Genomic DNA, 20,772 nt, shown 5'->3' with positions numbered 1-20,772 from the left:
TGCGAGAGAGAGAGGGACCTTGTATGAGGGGATGTGTGTGTGCAAGAGAAAGGGACCTGTATGAGGGAATTTGCCTGTTCGAGAGAGTGAGGAAGCCTATAATGAAAGTGTGTGTGTGAAAGAGTGAGGGAACCTGTATGAGGGGGGTATGTATGTGCACTAGAGGGACCTTGTGTGTGTGTGTGTGTGTGTGTGTGTGTGAGAGGAGAGGGACAGAGGAAGCCTGTGTGAAGGGCAGTACTGAGAATGAGGTCAAACTCTGAGTGTGGGGATAGAGTGGAAGGGATTGAGCCTAGAGGTGAGGGGAGAGATACCTGGCAGGTAGAGAATTTGGGGCCTGAGAGGGCAAAGAGGCCAGGGGAATGGGAGAGAGAGTGGAAGGGATACTCTTACAGTGAATTTCTAGGGAAATTCTGCTCAAAATATTTAAAATTCTGTATCTTAACTAATAACTTTTTCTGTACTTATTTAAAATGTAATTTACTTAAAGACTGTCGTATACATTGTATTTGTTTGACCAATAAAATGTTATGGTTTTGAGGTGTTTGAGTGGATTCTTGGGTACGGTAAAGATGACCATGCCCACGGGGAGGAGCCCCGTGAGGGGGACCACAGTATTAGGCTAGACTCAGGACGTAACAAACACAGATAGGGCGGATTTTAAAAGGCGCGCGAATAGCCTACTTTTGTTTGCGCTCCAGGCGCAAACAAAAGTACGCTGGATTTTAGTAGATACGCGCGGAGCCGCGTGTATCTGCTAAAAACCTGGATCGGCGCGCGCAAGGCTATGGATTTTGTATAGCCGGCGCGCGCCAAGCCGCGCAGCCTACCCCCGTTCCCTCCGAGGCCGCTCCGAAATCGGAGCGGCCTCGGAGGGAACTTTCCTTTGCCCTCCCCTCACCTTCCCCTCCCTTCCCCTACCTAACCCACCCGCCCGGCCCTGTCTAAACCCCCCCCTTACCTTTGTCGGGGGATTTACGCCTCCCAGAGGGAGGCGTAAATCCCCACGCGCCAGCGGGCCTCCTGCGCGCCGGGCCGCGACCTGGGGGCGGGTACGGAGGGCGCGGCCACGCCCCCGGACCGCCCCGGGCCGTAGCCACGCCCCGTACCCGCCCCCAGAACGCTGCCGACACGCCCCCGAAACGCCGCGACGACCGGGCCCGCCCCCGACACGCCCCCCCTTGGAGAACCCCGGGACTTACGCGAGTCCCGGGGCTCTGCGCGCGCCGGGAGGCCTATGTAAAATAGGCTCCCGGCGCGCAGGGCCCTGCTCGCGTAAATCCGCCCGGTTTTGGGCGGATTTACGCGAGCAGGGCTCTGAAAATCCGCCCCATATTGTCTTTATAGTACAGCTGATGTATACCACCAGAGGTGGCAGTAGTGAGGTGTTCCAGAGGTAGCAGTCCAGGGACCCTCGGCAGAGGGGACCCGTCTCACATAGATAGTATAGGGAGATCCAGTTGCAGGTTCCCAGTGCAGCAGAGCTATAGATGAGACAGACTGACAATGTTAGATTACTCACTATGATGGTGGCTGTATAGATGGAGATCCCAGCAGGCAGAAGTAGTTGTATACAGGCACCGAACCAGGGAGAGCAGGCCCTCGAGGAGTGAGTACCTGATCCCAGATAGGCACCTGCAAGAAAGCAAAGGGCCCCTGAGGAGCGGGTACTCAGGTTAGAGAATACCCCAAAGGGCAGAGAGAGCTTCCAGCGGCAGCAAGGAAGCGGCAGAATAGCTTAGTTTGGAGGCTTTCCATCCATTCACAATCCTTGCTAACTCGATGAGCTAGCAAACAAGACTACCCGGATGGCGTGATGTCACTCGAGGGGGACGCCCCTGAGGTTTCCGCCATGACGTGGATAAAGACGTGGGTGGCGTGTGCACCCTAGGAGGAGAAACATGGCGTGAGACTTTGCCATAGCTGTTCTGGGGACGATGGAGAGAGCGGCATGCAGACGCGGCGGCAGCCATCTTCCCAAGGCTAGCGGGGAGAGCAGAGAGAAAGGTGAGGCACAAAGGTTGCAGCCGCCTGAGACCGCTGGACGCAACAATAAAGAATGCAGAATTTTCCGTTTTCTGCGCAGAATTTTAAATTTTTTGTTCAGAATTCTCCCAGGAGTATTACTTGTAGCACTGCACACCCTTACCTTGCCGTGATGGCTGGCTGATGAAGGGGAGTAGAGTGAGGGAATGCAAGTGGTGGAGAATCCCTTGTTAGCTGAAAATGAAGAATTGTGGCATAATAGCTCTAGCTGGTGATGGTAGTAAGGTACCAATTGAACTGGAAGTCCAGAGGAGCAGGAGTAAATTGTTGGGCTACGCTGTTTCCCTCCCTGTCCCCACCTTCACAAATCTCATCCCCCAAGTGAATTCCTCTTCTGTTCTGAAAGTCACCAGACTTGTACTTTTTTACAAGAATTCCTACTTCAGTGCCTTTACAAGACAGTCAAGAGCTCTCTGATAATTAAATATTTGCACTGTGGTTAAAAAAGACAGGTGGTGAAGTCTTTTTTTTGCCAGCTTCCTTAAACAGCATACACTGGTGTTAGTTTTGGGGGGTTTTTTTTAAGCAAATATGTTTAAAACTTAGGTGGTCTTCCAGTTTGCTAGTTCAACAAATATATATTCATATGCATTTTGAAATTATATCATATAGCAAAACTGACATAATTGCCATAGCGTGTTAATTATTAACTGTATTATTTCATCGTTGTTGACTCAATGGGAGAGTGACGGTGAAGGGAATGCGTGTGCTGTAGTGCAAGGCTCTTCCTGAAGGCTCAGCACTTGTAAGGGACAGGCCATCCTTTCCTCCCCAGTCTCATGCCATCCCTCCGTTCAGCCGAACCGACGTCTGGGAACCAGCTGAAAAGTAAGAGTAAGCTTTGGGCTTTTCTTGCTGGTTTAACTTCCTGCTGGCTGCTTTCAGTCGCTGAGCAGGTGGGCTGGTTTGCTACCTCTCTCTGCTGCGATTCATTGGGTGGTTATTGAAAGACTGGCACGGAGGACTGGCGAGTTGTTGGGTCATTGAACTGGACTTTGCAAAGATAGAGCTTACCCTAACTGTAAGGTGGGTTTTTTTTTGTTTGTTTGTTTGTTTTTGCTGCAGGTTGAGCTTTGTAACCAGATTCATTTGATCAAACAAATTATAGGGTGAGGTAGCCTTCGGAAGGTGTCGGTAGCACGGATGATTTGCAGTTATAGTTTTAGAACAGCAGCAGATGCAAGAAACAAACCCATGCATCTCACCACCATTGATTACTGCAAGTGATGCTTATCATGGAACTTCTGCTTCCACAAATTGTTGGACCAGAATTTTTCTTTCATACCCAATAACATGGTGCATGTACTGCAAAAGGAGGCTTTCAGCACAAATTTCAGGCAGGGAAGGTGAGAACTTGGTTTGCTGGAGAGTTTATTTTGGGGTATGAGGAGGACTCGGGGGGGGGGGGGGAGCACAATACGAAATACTATTCTGTGCTTTATTACTTTTGTTAGATCCTTGTTTGCCTACTGTTTTTACTGCTAGACTAATGTAAAAGTGCATTATAGTCCCCGTGCAACACTGTATAGATCTGTATAATGATGATAATTATTATTAAGGAGGAGACTGGGATTACAGACTGGTTAGTCTGATCTCCGTGGTGAGCAAATTAATGGAATTGCTGCTAAAGCAGAGGATAGTGCAGTTTCTGGACTCCAACTGATTACTAGAGGTAGATCTTGTCAAATAACATCTGGTCAATTTCTTTGATAGGGTGACCAGAGATCTGGATCAGGGGAGAGTGCTGGATGTAGTGTACTTGGATTTCAGAAAGGCCTTTGACATGATTCCACACAGCGACTTAAAAATAAACTGACTGCCCTTGCTATGAGCTCTAAAGTGTCTGACAAACCCCTGGATTCATCATTCCGCTAAATATAGTGGAATGACGGCCCGTGGGAAAAAGGGGGCGGAGGCGAAAGTATGCAACCGGCCGCATCACAACGGTGCATTTTTGCCCACTGCAGTTGTGGCCGGGCTGCACACTTTCGCCCCCATAGCACCGCAAGAAAAGGTGTTGTTATTTCTTGCAGTACTGCCGGCGAAATTGTGGAAAAGATTATCATCTGCAGCGCTGCTGGGCCCATAACCCTGCCCACACGCCTCCCTTTCCCCTTTCCCCTGAATTAAATACTACCGCTGCGATGCGGCCTGTATCGTGTGCATTAGGGTCTTATCACGCTAGAGTGGGGAGGAGAGGATTGGTGAGGCCAAGTTGGGATTGAGAGAGAAAGAGCGAGAGACCTGTGGGGGGACAAGATGGCACTGAGAGACCGATGGGAGTCAGGTAGGGTGGGAGGATTGAGAGGGACTGGTAGGGGAGAGAATGGGATTGAGAGAGCAAGCCTGGTGGTGACAGGGTGGAAGGACTAAGAGAGGGACTAATGTGAGAATTGAAACGCGTGGAGGCAGGGAGGGATGATCGAGAGAGAGAGACTGGTGGGAACAGGGTGAGATTAGATAAAGGGAGACTGATGAGTATAGGTGGAAGCAGGACCTCATCTATGGAACCACCATGCCACTAGAGATCAGATTACAAAGAGACATCAAATCTTTTTTTAAAAAGTTTAAAAACGTGGCTTTTTAAACAAGCTTATCACAAAGAGAATGGGGAATAGAAAGTAGAAGGGGACAGGCAGTAGAACATCTGCACACAGCACCTAATTTGTGCGCATTTTATTATTTTACCTTACTGCTAACATAAAATATACAGCTTATAAAATTATACTTGTAAATGATATGATACCTGTATAAAAGGACAAGATTTATCACATTCACCAAATAGTACTGATCATAAAACTATGTAGCCGAATCTTAATGGCACCTGTCTAGAATGTATGTTCCTATACATTTATCATCATCATTTTATGTGCTTTCCTGTAAACCTTTGTGATGGTATTTAACTTAACGACAGTATAGAAAAGATTTTAAATAAATAAAACAAGGACAGAGGCTGGTGGGAACAGGGTGAGATTAGATAAAACTGATGAGTATAGGTGGAAGGACAGAGGCTGGTGGGAAAAGGGTGTGAGCCAAAGATTGGCCACCCCTGAATTGGAGAGCGTTAATTGACTGCTGTAGTGCCAACTATTGCTATGTTACTGCCGATATGAATGAGATAACAGTCCCAGTGTACTCAGCATGAGATCTGAACAGATCTCTCAGACTGCCCAGAGTTGCCCCACATCTCTCTGGGAAGAAGAAGACATTTGTATTTTTTTAAATCAGTCTCTGATGCTGATGTATACACTGCTGATTTAGAGGCCAATGTAATAAGGTACATTCAGCAGAGCGCACAGTTTAACCTGCAGTTGTGCACAACCTTTGCTACCAAAGGGGAGTTCTGTGCACAAAAAATGTGCATTTAAGTTAGCGCCCTCGCATGGAAATTCCATGCTAATGGTGGCATTAGCTATTCCCTCCCAGCGCAGAGAGCTGCGCTGATTTACCTCCTGTTTTCCTGGTGCTGGAAACTTAACTCCTGGTCTGAGGTGGAGTAAAGTTTCCAAGGCTAATGATAGTCTACGGGCAGTAGCTGTTCTGCTGCTGGGACCTATGAGTCGGGATTTATTTATTTGTATTCTATAATTTTGCACAAACATATTCAATGGATCATGTTTCTTGTAGTCTAAAATAATGAAGGCCGGGAACAACTAAAAGCTCTTGCTCAGAAGAACGCAGCATGCGTGGTGAAATTCACTGAACCAGAATTTTAGAAAGGCAATGCAGATTTTCAGAGCTAGAAACTATTTTGTGAATTAATGCTAATGATTTAATATGGACTTGATGTTGCTTAGGCAGCTAAATTGTATGTGCAGAACACACACACAAAGCGCTTTTTTTGTTCCAGTTGGCTTTTTCCTTGCCGGTGCTGTCTTTTCCTGCAAGTGCTGGATCTTACTCCTTTCCTCCTAAACTTCCCCTTCCCTTCTGAGTTAAGATATGTACTTAGCCTATGCAAAAAAGACGGAGGACACATCATAGGAGCCAATTTTTCAAAATGATTAGGGGTGCTAAACTCAACACAAATTCTCTCTCCCGGACACTGGGAGTTTGCTCAAACACCCACAGAGCAGGTTCCTATGGTGCACATTTTAACTCCTGAGGTATTAGCAAACCACTTGTTTACTGTATTGGGAGTTAAATTATTTTCCCAAGTGGGTTAAAAAAACTGCTGAATTTCATTCCACAGCTTTACCGCGTGCCTTATTACATTGGATCTTTAAATGGCAGCACACGGATCCACAAATCTATAGGATGCAGTTCTTCTGCCCTAGCAATTCTTCTCCTAAAGAAACAACCGGTCATGCGAATCCGCCTGTGAGGTTGACTGTACACACAAAGTTGCAATTTGCACGGTAAGAGGACAATGCAACAGGTGACCTAAGTTGCCTAGAAGTGATTGCAGGCATTGCATTAAAAGAACTGCACTTACAAAAGACGTCCTTCCTCTTCTCTCCTCTCTCCTGTCTCCCCCTCCCCACCACCCATGCATCAGGCACTATGAGTGAAGAGCTCCTGTCCCTTATAAACTTTCTCAGCAACTCTTTGCAGCACGGGGCAAAGCGCTTCGTTTTCCTGTGGCTCCATTTGCCCAGCTTTAATTGGGTATTAGAATAACAGCATAATGATTTTGTTCCCTCTCCTCTTTCAAAGCTGCCATACAGCATAGGCACAAAAATTGGTAATGCAGATCCCAGAAATGCCTGCATCTGTGCTTCTGAAGCATTACAATGTCCAAGCACATCGGGAGCTTTTATGGATTAAAGTTAACAGCATGCATTACATTTGCCTGGCTAACATTGGGAGACAGCCAGACAAATGTTGCTGTTGGGTGAAATCACGGTATGCACAAAATTCAGCCAGATAAAACGAGGCAGTGCTGGGAGCATTGCCAGCAGGTGGTTTCACTTTAGTCCCTGGGTGCTGGCTGGTCAGTTACCTGGATAACTTTATGTGTATGTATTCAGTGCCATTGGATATCCGGATGTAACCTGCCCCCGCCACCCTTTGGAAGGGGGCTTCATTTTCCAGTCCCGATGAGCACTGACTCACTCAGTGCAGGCTGGCGGAGCATGTGTTCTGTGAATTGGGGGCAGGAATACACTTGCAGGGTCACTAAGAGTTTCACCAAGTCTACCAGGAGCTGTGTTCCGAATCAAGAAAAATGATAAAAGACAAACCCACAGTGTATTTAGTTATTTATTTATTTATTTAACAACTTTTAATATACCGACGTTCGTATGGCACATCACGCCGGTTTACAATTAACTCAAATAAAGGAGGAATTACAATGAACAGGGGGCAGGGGATGGGAGCAGGCCAGAAAGAGGAGGGGGGGGGGGGTAAGGGAGACAGGAGAAGAGAGGGAAAAAATAGGTAGCGTGAAAAAGAGAATAAAAAACAACCGTCAAAATAGAAGGAACTTATTTACAGAAAGATCTATTTACAATAATTGCAACTAAAATAAGATTGTTTACCTCAGTTTAACTGAACAATTTTGTAATATTGCAGTACGATAAAATGATAGGGCGGTGGGGGGATGGCAATGAAATATTGCCTTAGGATAGGGGAAGGGCGGGCGGGGGAGGAAGGAGTGTAGAATCAGAAACAGCTCACAGTTCATTCGAGAATCTCAAAATCATTCGATGCAGACACAGTTCTTATTCGGTTTACTTCTCAGCACACTTGCACACTGCACTTTCTCCCACAAGTTTTTTGCCATTTAGCTCAAAGAAAAGGTTATCTGGTCCTTCTTGAAATTCCTCAGTGGAGTCAGAGACTGGCTGGCTGGCTCGAGTCAAACCTTTCCTCTGGCTTCTGGTGAATAGAAGTTCCTTGCCACTTGCTGAACAGATTTTTCCTCTTCTATGGATCAAGACTGGAACCCCAGGTTGTGTTGGAGGCTGTGCCACTTGATGAGTTTAGGATTTATTTGAGAAAACAAAACACCCATTGAAAACAAGAACTCTCTTTAGAATCTGCAGCGCAGTTGCTGGGCAGATCAGATGTGAAACTGAAAGCAGCGAACAGGGAGAGGCCGATGCAGTAAAGTGCACCCAGCCTAGCGCACAGGTAACGTGCGGTTGGACGGGCGTTTTGGACGCGCTTCTATAACCCCTGATGCAATAAGGGGATAAGAGCCTCCAAAGCGCGCATCCAAACAAAGGCGTAGCTAATAGCGCTCATCACATGTAAATGCCATGCAGATGAGGCTATCAGCTATCACCCTGCAATGCAAAAAATCCCCAGGCACCCGAGGTGCACTTTTTAACCCATCAAATTTTACACCTGCCCTGGAGCAGACATAAAGTCTTGCTGCACGTCAAGGGTATACTTAAAAACCAAAGATACTGCTTTTCCATGGTTCCTCCTACCTAGGATCGTTGCAGTACAAGTAGGAGGAACCACAGGAAGCAGCAACCTGGAAAAAAAAAAAGGCTTGAGTGAAAAATAATTTCAGGGCACACAATATACATGCACAGTATAGACACTCCAGGCCATGTATATTGTGCATGTAAATTTGCTGCTGTGGGATAAAACAGACGCTCGTAAATTGAGTGTCCATTTTGATAACCTGTACACAGCTACGGTCTCCTGGGTTCTCAATGCCAAGGATGCACTAGAGATGCACAATTTATCCTTAGTGCGTGTGTTTTAGTGCGGCAGCTCATTTACATATTGCATCGGGCGCCCGGGAGAGGTGGATGTGCGCGTGTTAAAAAATGGGAACGCACCACTTTATCATATCAGCCTAGGAGAGAGAGAAACACAAGGTGTGCTAACTTATGACAGCACCACCGCATAACCAATCACAAGCAGTAAGTGCTAAACAGAGAAAGAGGGGAAATAACATTTTAACATTATCTTATTTTACATAACTGTATATTAGTTCAATTAACACAAAAATACATAAGTACCTCTCCTTCCTTTTACACTTTTAGGAGTTGATGTTCCCAGCATTCCCCTTCTCAGTGTTATGGCGGCCAGCCGCAGCCACCCGCAGCAGGCTCAACTCCCGTCATGTCATGCTTGGCTCACTAACCCCGGTACACTTGCAGCTGTGGTCAGTTGCTGCTGCTTCTGCATTCCTCCTGGCTCTCTGTGCTCCACGTGGCGGCTTACTCCGCCGACCAGCGTTCTGACCCTGGGCCTCCCTAGGCGTGCGCGCGCCATCTGTCCTCCCTTTATAGGGCCAATGACGGGAACTTCAGGCTCGTCCCCGGCTGATGACATTGCAGGCTGGGATATTTAGCTTCACCTCCAGCCATCACTAACCGACTTGGCAACGAGTTCCTTGGTTCCTATTGGTGCCAGTTCCTTTTCTACGGACCTGTTGTACCTGCTCTTCGGATCTCTGCGCTTCTCCACCTAGGTTCCTGTTTCAGCGCTTCCCGCTCCTCTGGGCCAGGTTCAGCGCTATGTCACCAGGACTCTCCCTCAGCGCTTCCGCTCCTCGGGGCCAGGCTCAGCGCTACGTCACCGGGACTCTCCCTCAGCACTTCCCGCTCCTCGGGGCCAGGCTCAGCGCTACGTCACCGGGACTCTCCCTCAGCGCTCCCCGCTCCTCAGGGCCAGGTTCAGCACTATTTCACCGGGACTCTCCCTCAGCACTTCCCACTCCTCGGGGCCAGGCTCAGCGCTACGTTACCGGGACTCTCCCTCAGCGCTCCCCGCTCCTCGGGGCCAGGCTCAGCGCTATGTCACCGGGACTCTCCCTCAGCGCTCCCTGCTACTCGGGGCCAGGCTCAGCGCTACGTCACCGGGACTCTCTCTCTCTCAGTGCTTCCTGCTCCTCGGGGCCTGGCACAGTGCTACTTCTTCTGGACTCTCTCGTAGCGCTTCCCACTCCTCGGGGCCTGGCTCAGCGCTACTTCACCTGGACTCTTGTCTCAGCGCTTCCTGCTCCTCGGGGCCTGACTCAGTGCCTCAACATTGAGCCCCCTACTACAGTGCCTTCTGCTCCTCGGGACTCCCATGGCACTTCTACAGTGAGGATCTTGCTCCAGTGCTTTCACTCATCTAGACCTGGCTCAGTGCTGTTACTCTACTGGACTGTGTCATGGTGTCCCCGCTCCTCGGGGCACTCCCCAGCGCTTCTGCTACAGAAAGTCGTCACCGCATTGCCGTGTCTCGAGCAGTACCAATGCCCTGCTGCTCTTCCAGCACCTGCTACAGCGGGTTTCCCGCTTTAGCCCCTATTCAGCATACCACAGTTCAAGTCTGCACCTGCACCTCCTCATCTCGAGGCCACTCCCACGTGGTCCTGCTCTTCACTCTTCGGAGCTGCAGTGGCCTTGCACCCCTTGATACTCTCTCTCCTTCTCCTTCTGACAGTGCTCCTGTCCTGGACTGTACCTAACCTCTCTGACACTCTCTGCACCCAGTCGTCTACCCTATCTGGGACTAGCCACACAGAGGTGCTCCTAAATCCTTCCAGTCCCGGCACCCAAGGGCTCAACCTGCGGGGAACGAAGGCCGGCACTGGTGAAGACCCAGCTTGCCTCTGTTCCCGGCCAGCTCGCCTCCCGACGGTGGGGACCTGCGGGGCCCAAACCTTCAGGTTGCACCAACCCCACCTTGGGCCAACACTCGGGCCTAACACTCAGCAGCTTAACACATTTGCTGCACATTATTATTCTAGTCTAGGGGTGGCCAACCTTTCACATATCAAGAACTACAGAACCAGAATTCATAGTAACAGAAAGCTGCCATACCTTTCACGAATGGGTGGGGGTGGGGAGTGAAGGTAAAGTTGTTCCCGCCTTCCCTCTGAAAAAAAAGGCCATCTCTCTCCCAGACACAAATACACATTCTCTCTCTGACATGCACACCTCTCTCTTTTTCTGTCTCTCTGTTGCACACCTCTTTCTCTGTCTCAAGCACACCCCTTCCTCTTTCTCTCTCTGACACTGTTGCGACCGTCGCTGCCCGACGTCTTCACTCTGCCCTCTTTACCTCTGTGGCGACTCCCTCCAGGTCTGAAGGATGGCTGGCTGTCGCGGTGTCTCCCTGTCGTTTCCCTCCGGTGTCCCCGGACCGGCTCGACGCTGCAGATCCGCCTTCTTATGTTGCCTGAAGCCTAGGGCGTGCGTGTGATCCGAGTGAAATACCAGCAAGGGCGCAAACCTCAGGGGCGTCCTCCTGAGATGACGTCATCCGCTTCCGATATTTAAAGGTCTCTGATATCGCTGACAAACCGAGTTAGCAAGGGTTAGGACAAGGTTTACTCAGGTTACCCTGCCTAAGCTACTCTGCCTCCTCGGACTTACCAGAGGTACCCACTCCTCGGTTACAGACAGGAACCGGTACTCACTCCTCAAGGTCCCTCGTTCCTGACTATCTGCTGATTCTCTTCTGCCTGGAAATCATCACTGTCTACATCAGTGAGTTACCATCGCTCTCTCAGAGCTTTCCCTGGAACCAGGTACTCGCTCCTCGAGGGCCTATCCTTTCCAGCTCCTGAACTCCCTGAGACCAATATGTGAGTGTTGTCATCTAAGTTCTGTTCATGAACTCTGCATACCCTGTCTACTCACTGTTTACAGTTTCTCAACAGCTCAGCCATCCAGGGATCGCTGTTCCAGTATCTGCCCTGCCGGGCACTTCAGCTCACTACTGCCACCTCTGGTGGTTTCAAGACCTGTTTAGTAAAAGAACTAGTGTGTGTCTGTCTCCATACTCTAAGCCTAGCCGGTGTTCCCTCTCGGGATCTTCCCCCGGAGGCGTGGTCATCTGCCACCGGCCCAAGGATCCACCCACTACTTTCTCCAGCAGTCTATAACAACAGATTGCTACTCCGCCTACAGAATACATCAGATTGCTACTCCTAACTGATTGCTCCTCCCAACAACATACCGGATTGTGACAGATTGCTAACTCCATGGATCCAGCACAATTCTCTGTCTTGCAGGCCATACCGGGCCTGGCCCTGCACATCTCGGAGCAGCAAGATGCCTTGGAGAAACTTACTGCAGCATTTCATCAGCTACACACACAGAAGGTTCAAGGCACAGCTTCCAACCATGAAGGTCAGCTACAGGAGGTAACTTTGAAGACTGCTGTACCACTGGCAGCTCCAATCCGCTTTTCCGGAGAAATCCAGATGACCAGGGGGCTTTTTGAAACAGTGCTGCATGCACTTTACTTTACAACCATCTTTATTTCCTACGGCACTCTCTAAGACTACCTACATCCTTTCATACTTGGATGGCAGAGCTCTGTTGTGGGCATCCACCTTGTGGGAACGCAAGGACCCCATTTTGCAGGACATAGAAGGATTTATGGACTTGTTTAAATCCATTTTTGATGACCCTGCACGCATCTCTGTTACCTGTTCCGCATTTGGAGCTGCGATGAATGGAAAACGGCCTTCCATACACGAGACGGCCACTTCGAGTATCTTGTAATGCCGTTCGGGTTGTGCAATGCACCCGCCATTTTCCAAAATATGATGAATGACATCTTGCGGGACCTGCTGTACAAGAACGTTGTGGTCTACCTGGATGACATATTAATATTCTCCCAGGATTCGGACACCCAAATTGCAGATGTCAAGCAAGTACTCCACCGTCTCCGCGAACACCGGCTGTACGCCAAACTCTCCAAGTGTGAATTTCATAAAGACTTTGTGCCTTTTCTAGGCTACATAGTGTCAAAAGAAGGCTTCCAAATGGACCCTCACAAACTTGAAAGTATCAAGAATTGGTCCTGACCTACCAGTCTGAAGGCTTTATTTATTTATTTATTTATTTATTTATTTATTTAGGGTTTTTATATACCGACCTTCTCGATATACATACCAAATCAGGTCGGTTTTTTTTCCAGCTTTAAGGAGATTTCTGGAGTTTACCAACTATTATCGAAGCTTTATTAAGAACTATTCCTCCTTAACCGTACCCTTGACGTAATGACTCGCAAGGGTGCCAACGCTTCAAAATGGTCAGCAGAGGCCATTTCCGCATTTGAGAAATTGAAGACCATCTTCTCCACAGAACCATGCTTGCAGCATCCAGACCCCAACAAGCCCTTCATAGTTGAAGTTGTTGCTTCAGATGAGAGGTAGGGGCTATGTTGAGCCAAGCAGGAGACTCAAAACCCTTATGACCCTGTTCATTCTTCTCCAGAAGATTTTCTCCAGCCGAGAAGCACTACGGGATCGGCGATAAGCAGCTCCTGGCAATAAAACTTGCATTCGAGGAGTGGCGGCCTTGGCTTGAAGGCGCTCAACATCAAATAACCGTCTTCATGGATCATAAGAACCTTGAGTATCTCCGCCACGCACAACGTTTGAATTACAGACAGGCCAGATGGTCTTTATTTTTCAACCGTTTTGATTTTGTGCTTAAGTTCCGATCTGGAGATCGAAACACCAGAGAAGATGCTCTGTCATGCTCATTTCATTCAGAAGATGTGCCTGATGAACCACAGCACATAATAGACCCGAAGAAGATACCCTTGGCATCCAGCCAGTCTGTATCCGCTGGCAATGCCATCAACACTCATCCAGCAACATCTACTGGAGAATCACCAATTGAAGTGGTTTCTGGACGTTCCCTATCACTGCCACGTCCACTGAATCCCTCAGTGACGTCCACAGCAGCTCAATCCATTGCTACTATGTACAAACAAAATTCTTCCAAGACTCAAGATCCTCCTGTCATCGATGCAGAAGATGACTTAGAGATTAAGATCAAAGAGATTCTGGATGTTTGTATAAGAGGCAAGACTTTTGAATACCTTCTAATATTGGAGGGTTTCGGCCCCGACATAATCTCTTGGGAGCCTCAGACCAATATCTTGGACAAAGAGATGCTTCGTCAGTTCCACCTCGCGCAACCTTCTAAACCTAAGCCTGGTACCCGAAGAGGAGATCGCCCTTTGCAGGGGGGTACTGTTGCAACCGTCGCTGCCCAACATCTTCACTCCGCCCTCTGTACCTCTGTGACGACTCCCTCCAGGTCTGAAGGACAGCTGGCTGCCGCGGCGTCTCCCTGCCATCTCCCTCAGGTGTCCCCGGACCGGCTCGACGCTGCAGATCCGCCTTCTTATGTTGCCTGAAGCCTAGGGCATGCATGTGCTCCGAGTGAAGTACCAGCAAGGGCGCAAACCTCAGGGGCATCCCCCAGAGATGACATCATCCACTTCCAATATTTAAAGGTCTCTGATATCGTTGACAAACTGAGTTAGCAAGGGTTAGGACAAGGTTTACTCAGGTTACCCTGTCTAAGCTACTCTGCCTCCTCGGACTTATCAGAGGTAACTGCTCCTCGGTTACAGACAGGAACCGGTACTTGCTCCTCGAGGGCCCTTGTTCCTGACTATCTGCTGATTCTCTTCTGCCTGGAAGTCATCACTGTCTACATCATTGTGAGTTACCATCGCTCTCTCAGAGCTTTCCCTGGAACCAGGTACTCGCTCCTCGAGGGCCTATCCTTTCCAGCTCTTGAGCTCCCTGAGACCAATATGTGAGTGTTGTCATCTGTTCATGAACTCTGCATACCCTGCCTACTCACTGTCTACAGTTTCTCAACAGCTCAGCCATCCAGGGATCGCTGTTCCAGTATCTGCCCTGCCGGGCACTTCAGCTCACTACTGCCACCTCTGGTGGTTTCAAGACCTGTTTAATAAAAGAACTAGTGTGTGTCTGTCTCCATACTCTAAGCTTAGCCGGTGGTCCCTCTCGGGATCTTCCCCCGGAGGCGTGGTCATCTGCCATCGGCCCAAGGATCCACCCACTACTATCTCCAGCAGTCTATAACAACAGATTGCTACTCCGCCTACGGAATACATCAGATTGCTACTCCTAACTGATTGCTCCTCCCATCAACATAGCGGCTTATGACAGACACACATACCTCTCTCTTTCTGACACACATACTTCTCTCTTTCTTTCTCTGACACACATACCTCTCTCTCTCTTTCTTTCTCTGACACCCACACCTCTCTTTCTTTCTCTGACATGCACACCTCTTTCTCTCTCTCTCTCTGTCTCTGACACACACCTCTCTCTCTCTCTGCCAAACTCACCCCTCTCTCTCTCTCTCTCTCAGGCACGCACATTCTGTGCCATACAAACATATTGCTGTTCTTTTGCTGCTAATGTGATCACTCAATGAGTGCCCCCAAAACCAGCACTGCCATATCATTATGTAAACTTTAAGCTCTTGCTTGCTGTCAGCCCTCCTGAAGCAACAGTCCACTCCATGTCCCATTTCCACCATCACTTGGAATACCAACTTTTCCAGGAGACTCGCTGATTTCACTGTCAGCTGCCCCTCTGAGTTCAGGCCAGCCACACACCCTCAAAGCCATGAGTAAACTGAATTACAATTACAGTATAACCTCCTATACCAAAACAGAACTAATTGCCAGTATTCAAATAAGTTTTTATATAATGCTTATACAATGGGGTTAGATCAAAGCGATTTACAGGGAGCACACTCATTATAAATAAAAATAAAGTCACACATAAAATAAATAAAAACAAGTAAAAAACAGAAGAACATAACAAATGTCAAAAGTACAATAAGAATATCATGCCTCCAGGGGTAGACTAGATGGAACTCAGACTGCTATTGATTGTTTATAAGCAATGTAACATAGGTAGGTTTTTAGGTTTTTCTTAAATTCCTTTAAATTTGTTAATAGCCTGAGAGAATCTGGGATGGAGTTCCAGAGAGTAGGGTCAGCAACCAAGAAGGCACGTCTTCTAGTAAGGTCGTCTGGCCATTCTGACTGAGGGGACCTTGAGAAGACTTTTATTCATGGAGCACAGATGTCTAGTAGGTTGATACAAACGGTGAGAAGAGCACAACCAGATTGCAGATTTCTTGTGTATGAGATGATGAATGATCTGTAGAATTTTAAATTGTATCCGTGGTGAGACAGGAAGCCAATGTAAAGAACAAAGAACAGGAGTGATGTGATCTCTGAGGTTTGGGCTTGTAAGAATGCAAGTGACAGCATTTTGAACCAATTGTAAAGGACATAAGACAGAGCCTGGGAGTCCTAGGTATAGTGCGTTGCAATAATCCAACCCTATTAGGATCAGAGCTTGTAGCACTGTGCAAAAATCTATGGATATAATAAATGATTTAAATGTTTCAACAGGTGAATCTTGTAAAATGAGTTTTGTTTTTTTTTTACCACTGATGAGATATTTTGGGACAAAGATAATTCTGAATCTAAGATATTTACCAGGTTGCAAGCTTTTGTTGTTATGGGAATGGAGACACAATCAAAACTTATGTGGGATGGTGGATGACACAAGGACTGAGGAATAGTGGATAAATGCAAGATTTCAGTTTTGGATGTGCTGAGTTTCAGACAGTTGTGGGAAAGCCAAATATTTATAGACCTAATACAGAGGCTAATGATGGACAGAGTGTTAGACCTAGAAATACTATAAGGGATGAAAAACTGGATGTTATCTGCGTACATTTTGAATTCTATGCCTAAGCCGGCTAAAAGATGAAAGAGCGGAAGTGAATGTTAAACAGTATAGCTGACAGCAAAGATCCTTGAGGAACACCTGAGGAAAGAATATATCATTCAGAATTATAGGAGCCAATGTTTACCTGCTGCAAACCTATCAATGAAAAGGCAACACTGCAAATATTACACCAGCCCTAAAACACCAATACACCTTCAATTAGGAGAACAGAACAAGCCAAACTTCTATAGATCCCTATACTGCAACTACATGCAGGCAGAATACTTCACCTTGATCTTACATGCAGAACCCAGATAGATCCTCACCAAATATTGAATAAAGAAATCAAAAGTATAAATAGAAACATGCAAACATTAAAATGAACTGGGTGGACATTGCAAAAAGCCAAACTGTATTATGCAGTGCAACAATGGAAAAACAGAAATAACATGTTTCCTCATAACACTAAAGAATAAAATCATTCTTAACAGTAAAACTATACTTATAAATAGATATTTATGTTATGCTTGCCGGCCAGAGTGTTCCACAGCCGGCCTCACTCATCTGACGCCGAAACACTGCAGTGAAGACAGCCCCAGGCTCCCTTGTTGCGGTGGGGAGCCCCCGCCAATGCGGCTCTGCATCTTTGTGGTCCTGAATGTGCTCAGAGTGCAGCTGACGTCGTCAACTGTCTCCTTGCGGCTCTGAATGCCGAGAGCACCACTGTGCACCTTCATGGCGGGAGGACTCCGCCGACTTCCGCTCCTGCATTGGACTCCCTAGGTGCGCGCACATCTCTCCTCAAGATTTAAAGGGCCCGCAGCAGGAAAAGCTTCACGGCCCGCTTGAGGACATCATTGCCCTAGACCTATATAAGGCTGGACCCTACTTCCAGCCTTTGCCTTGGCAATAAGTCTCCTTGTCCTGAGTTCCTTCCTGCCTTCTGTGGTCTTTCTTTCCTCAGACTGATCTTGGCTTTGACTTTGGATCGGATTCTGACCTTTGCCTGGACCTTGACCATGAGCTATGCCGCCTGCCATGACCCTTGCTTGGACCTTGACTATGAGCTATGCTGCCTGCCATGACCCTAGCCTGGACCTTGACCACGAGCTATGCTGCTAACCCTGACCGTTGCCTGACGCTTGAGTTATTCCATTATTCTGGAACTCAGCCTGAGCACCAGCTTCATTTCTACAACAGGACTTCCATCACTGCAGATGCCCCAGCAATCGGCCCCGGCACCCAAGGACTCAATCTAAGGGGAATGTGGGCTGATAGTGGTGAAACTCCAGCTGGGCCTCTGCTCTTCACCAGCTTCACCTACCGACGGTGGGGACCTGTGGGGCTCCCACTTAGTCCAAGGGTCCACTTGCATAGCAATTTAAAATAGCTGAGAAATAAAGCATCCAGTCATTAAAAACTCATATTTTTTTTACATTTCCCAAACAGCAGTAAAACTTTTCAAAAAGCAGATACATCAGATAACAATAATTAAAATGAATACGGATTTAAAAATCATCCTTGCTTCCTATCCTGAGTTTGTTGTGGATTAGTTGGGGGTGGGGGAAATAGGGGCTGATGGTGGTGCACAAACTTGCTTTTCTCTCTCTCATGCATGCACACACATTCACTGACACCTGCGCTCGCTCACACTCACACACCCTCAAATGTTTACGGACACACTCACTCATACACATATGCTCACCAATATTCTCACTGACATACACTCAGACACATTCTCACTCACAGACACACATGTTCACTCACACACATGCTTATAGATAAATATGCTTACTGAGATACATGTTCACTAGCACACATGCGCGCTCACAAGCTTGCACTCTCATGCACTGACATGCTCACAGATAAATACAATTGCTCATTGACACTCACACACACTTGCTCACAGATATATATGCATGTTCACACACTCACTGTCTCTCACAGACTCGCTGATATAGACTACTTCTGGAAGTCTTCCAAACTGCAAGGCCCCCATACTCTTTTCTATTTTGCTACAGACCTAGGATGAGCAAGCTATTAGCAAAGGACAGCAGTAGGAGATTTTGAGGCAGTGGCCGGAGGTGTGCTAGGTGCCTCCCACCTAGAGAGCACAGCAGATGTAAGAAACAGGCAGCCAGTCTGTTTCCTGCTGCCGCGGATGAAGTTGCATTTGTGTGTGTGGTGTATCCCGGGGGGGGGGGGGGGGGGGGAGGAAGGGTTTATTAAGGGAGCAGGCCCAGGGAGCTCGTGCCTCAGCAGAGAAAATGAAATTAAATAGGATCCAGTGGGGAGACTATCATGGGGGCCTCTTGCTGGTTGCAGTGGTTCTTCAGGCATGGAGCCGCTGCGATCAACACCAGCCACCTAAACAGCCCCTCAGATCTGGGTCCGGGTGGTCTTAAGTGCTGTGGAGTGCTTTGACCTGGTGGGGAGAGGACAGCAGTGTGAAGGTGGGTAGTTTATACAGGCAACGATCTTCCCCCTTCTCAGCAGCTGACGCAGGTGGAAATTGCATTTGTTGCTGGCTGCTGAGAAGGGGAAGGATCATTGTTTGCGGGAGACAGAGAACAAACCTGGGTCTACATCAGAGGTCTGCAGTGGAAGAGGATTTTAATCTGGAGCCACAACTGAAGTTTGGAAAAGCTACCGGTTGGCCACCCCTGCTCTAGTCCCAATTCGTCACACAGGACCAAGAAATGATCTCTGGAGAAAGGCTTAGCTAATATACCTGCCACCATATTATCTATGGGGCCGTATTTCAATTTAAGCAGACCCTTCTCACACAAATCCCTCACATAGTGTACTTTCATGTCCACATGTTTCATACTTGGCCTAATTTGTTTTGTATTTGCCATTTTAATACACCATTGTTTGGTTTTGTTTTTTCAAAAAGCTGTACTGGGATTGGTTCATTGAGCCCAAAGCCTGAGAATAACTTGTACAGCCATGCAAGTTCTCTGAGCGCTTCCTCTGCAGCACAGTACTCTGCCTCCTGCAGAAAACAAAACCACAACTGTCTGCTTTTTACTTGAGCACATGATAGCTGAACCTTTGTGAAATAAAACATGTCCTGTTATTGATTTTCTATCTGTCCTGAATCTTCCCTAATCTGTGTCCACCACACAGATTAGGTCTGAACGCTCAGAAGCTGATAACTTCAGTTTTAAGTTCATTGTCCCTTTCAGATACATCCCCAGCCTTTTTACTGCTCTCTAGTCCCCCTGAGTTGGATTTGTCATTCTTCTGCTAAATACGTTTCACAGCATTGGCTGTGTTGGGTCTGGATATTGTTGCAATACAGAGAGGTTTTTCAACTGTCCTGTACTGAATTATTGGTAAGATTTTTTTTTGTTTTTTTTTTTAATTTCCACCTCCCTTTTGGTAGCCTGTTTCCATGGGAGTTCTAGATTTGTTGGGTTCAGAGAGACACAGAAACATAACACAAAATGTACATCCAGCTTCCATTTTTGGGTCTAGAATAAAGATATGGGTCAGCTTCGTCTTGCTTGAATCCCATGCTTCTCAGCATCTTGCTCAGCTTGTCAGCCCATGCTTTAGCAGCTTGATGCAGGCCACATATGGATTTGTGTAGTTTACACCCCATCCTCTCCTTGCCTGGATTTCTTGAATTGTGTAGCACATGCGTTGTGGTGGATTTCTTTCATGTGATCTTTCAGCTTTGGCTCTGGTTCTATAGTTGCTAGATCTCCTTCTCTCTCATTAACATTGTCCTGCTCCTCAGGTTCTGAGACTGTGAAGTTCTCTGTCTGAGGAAAAATATCATCAGCATCTGCATCTTCTTCTTCTTGTAGGTCATTATCACAGGCAGCTGTGCCTGCCTCTGTTTGCATGTCAGTATCAGCCTCTTGCTCAATAGCCTCTTCTTGTTCTCTTACTAGCTAGAGCCATGTGGTATTTGTGATGTGGATATTGCTTTTGTTATTTTAGATCCAAGGCTTAGTGATTCATCCTGGTTCATCTTTTCTTTTCATTAAAATATGCCACACTGCATATTTTTGCTTCTTTTGTTTTAAGGGTCAGGATGCTACAATCTTTAGTTCCTACTGCATATCCCAACATGATTCCCAATTCATTCCTGCATTGCAGTTTCTTTCTTTTCTCTTTGGGAAAATACATATAAGCTTTGCAGCCAGATACTCTCAGATGAGATAATTTAGACACCTTATGAGCTGTGGAATGAGTGTATTTTATCTGCATCCTTGGCAGACAATTCTGTAAAACGGTGGCAACACTGATTGCTTCACCACAAAAGTCATCAGCTGACTGTG

General features: G+C 47.4%; 1 protein-coding gene across 1 annotated transcript in view; it reads left to right on the top strand.

The window, feature by feature from the left end:
• The first annotated feature begins 2,790 nt into the window (after positions 1-2,790).
• Positions 2,791-20,772, top strand: part of CLDN34 (claudin 34) — a 63,614-nt gene continuing 45,632 nt past the window's right edge. Inside the window, exon 1 of the mRNA XM_029601842.1 lies at positions 2,791-2,874. The gene's annotated coding sequence lies outside the window, so the exon portion shown is untranslated. The remainder of the gene's footprint in view (positions 2,875-20,772) is intronic.

This window comes from Rhinatrema bivittatum, chromosome 5 (assembly GCF_901001135.1).
Source record: "Rhinatrema bivittatum chromosome 5, aRhiBiv1.1, whole genome shotgun sequence".
In the NCBI taxonomy this organism is placed as follows: Eukaryota; Metazoa; Chordata; class Amphibia; order Gymnophiona; family Rhinatrematidae; genus Rhinatrema; species Rhinatrema bivittatum.
This window is presented reverse-complemented; position numbering and strand designations above follow the sequence as displayed.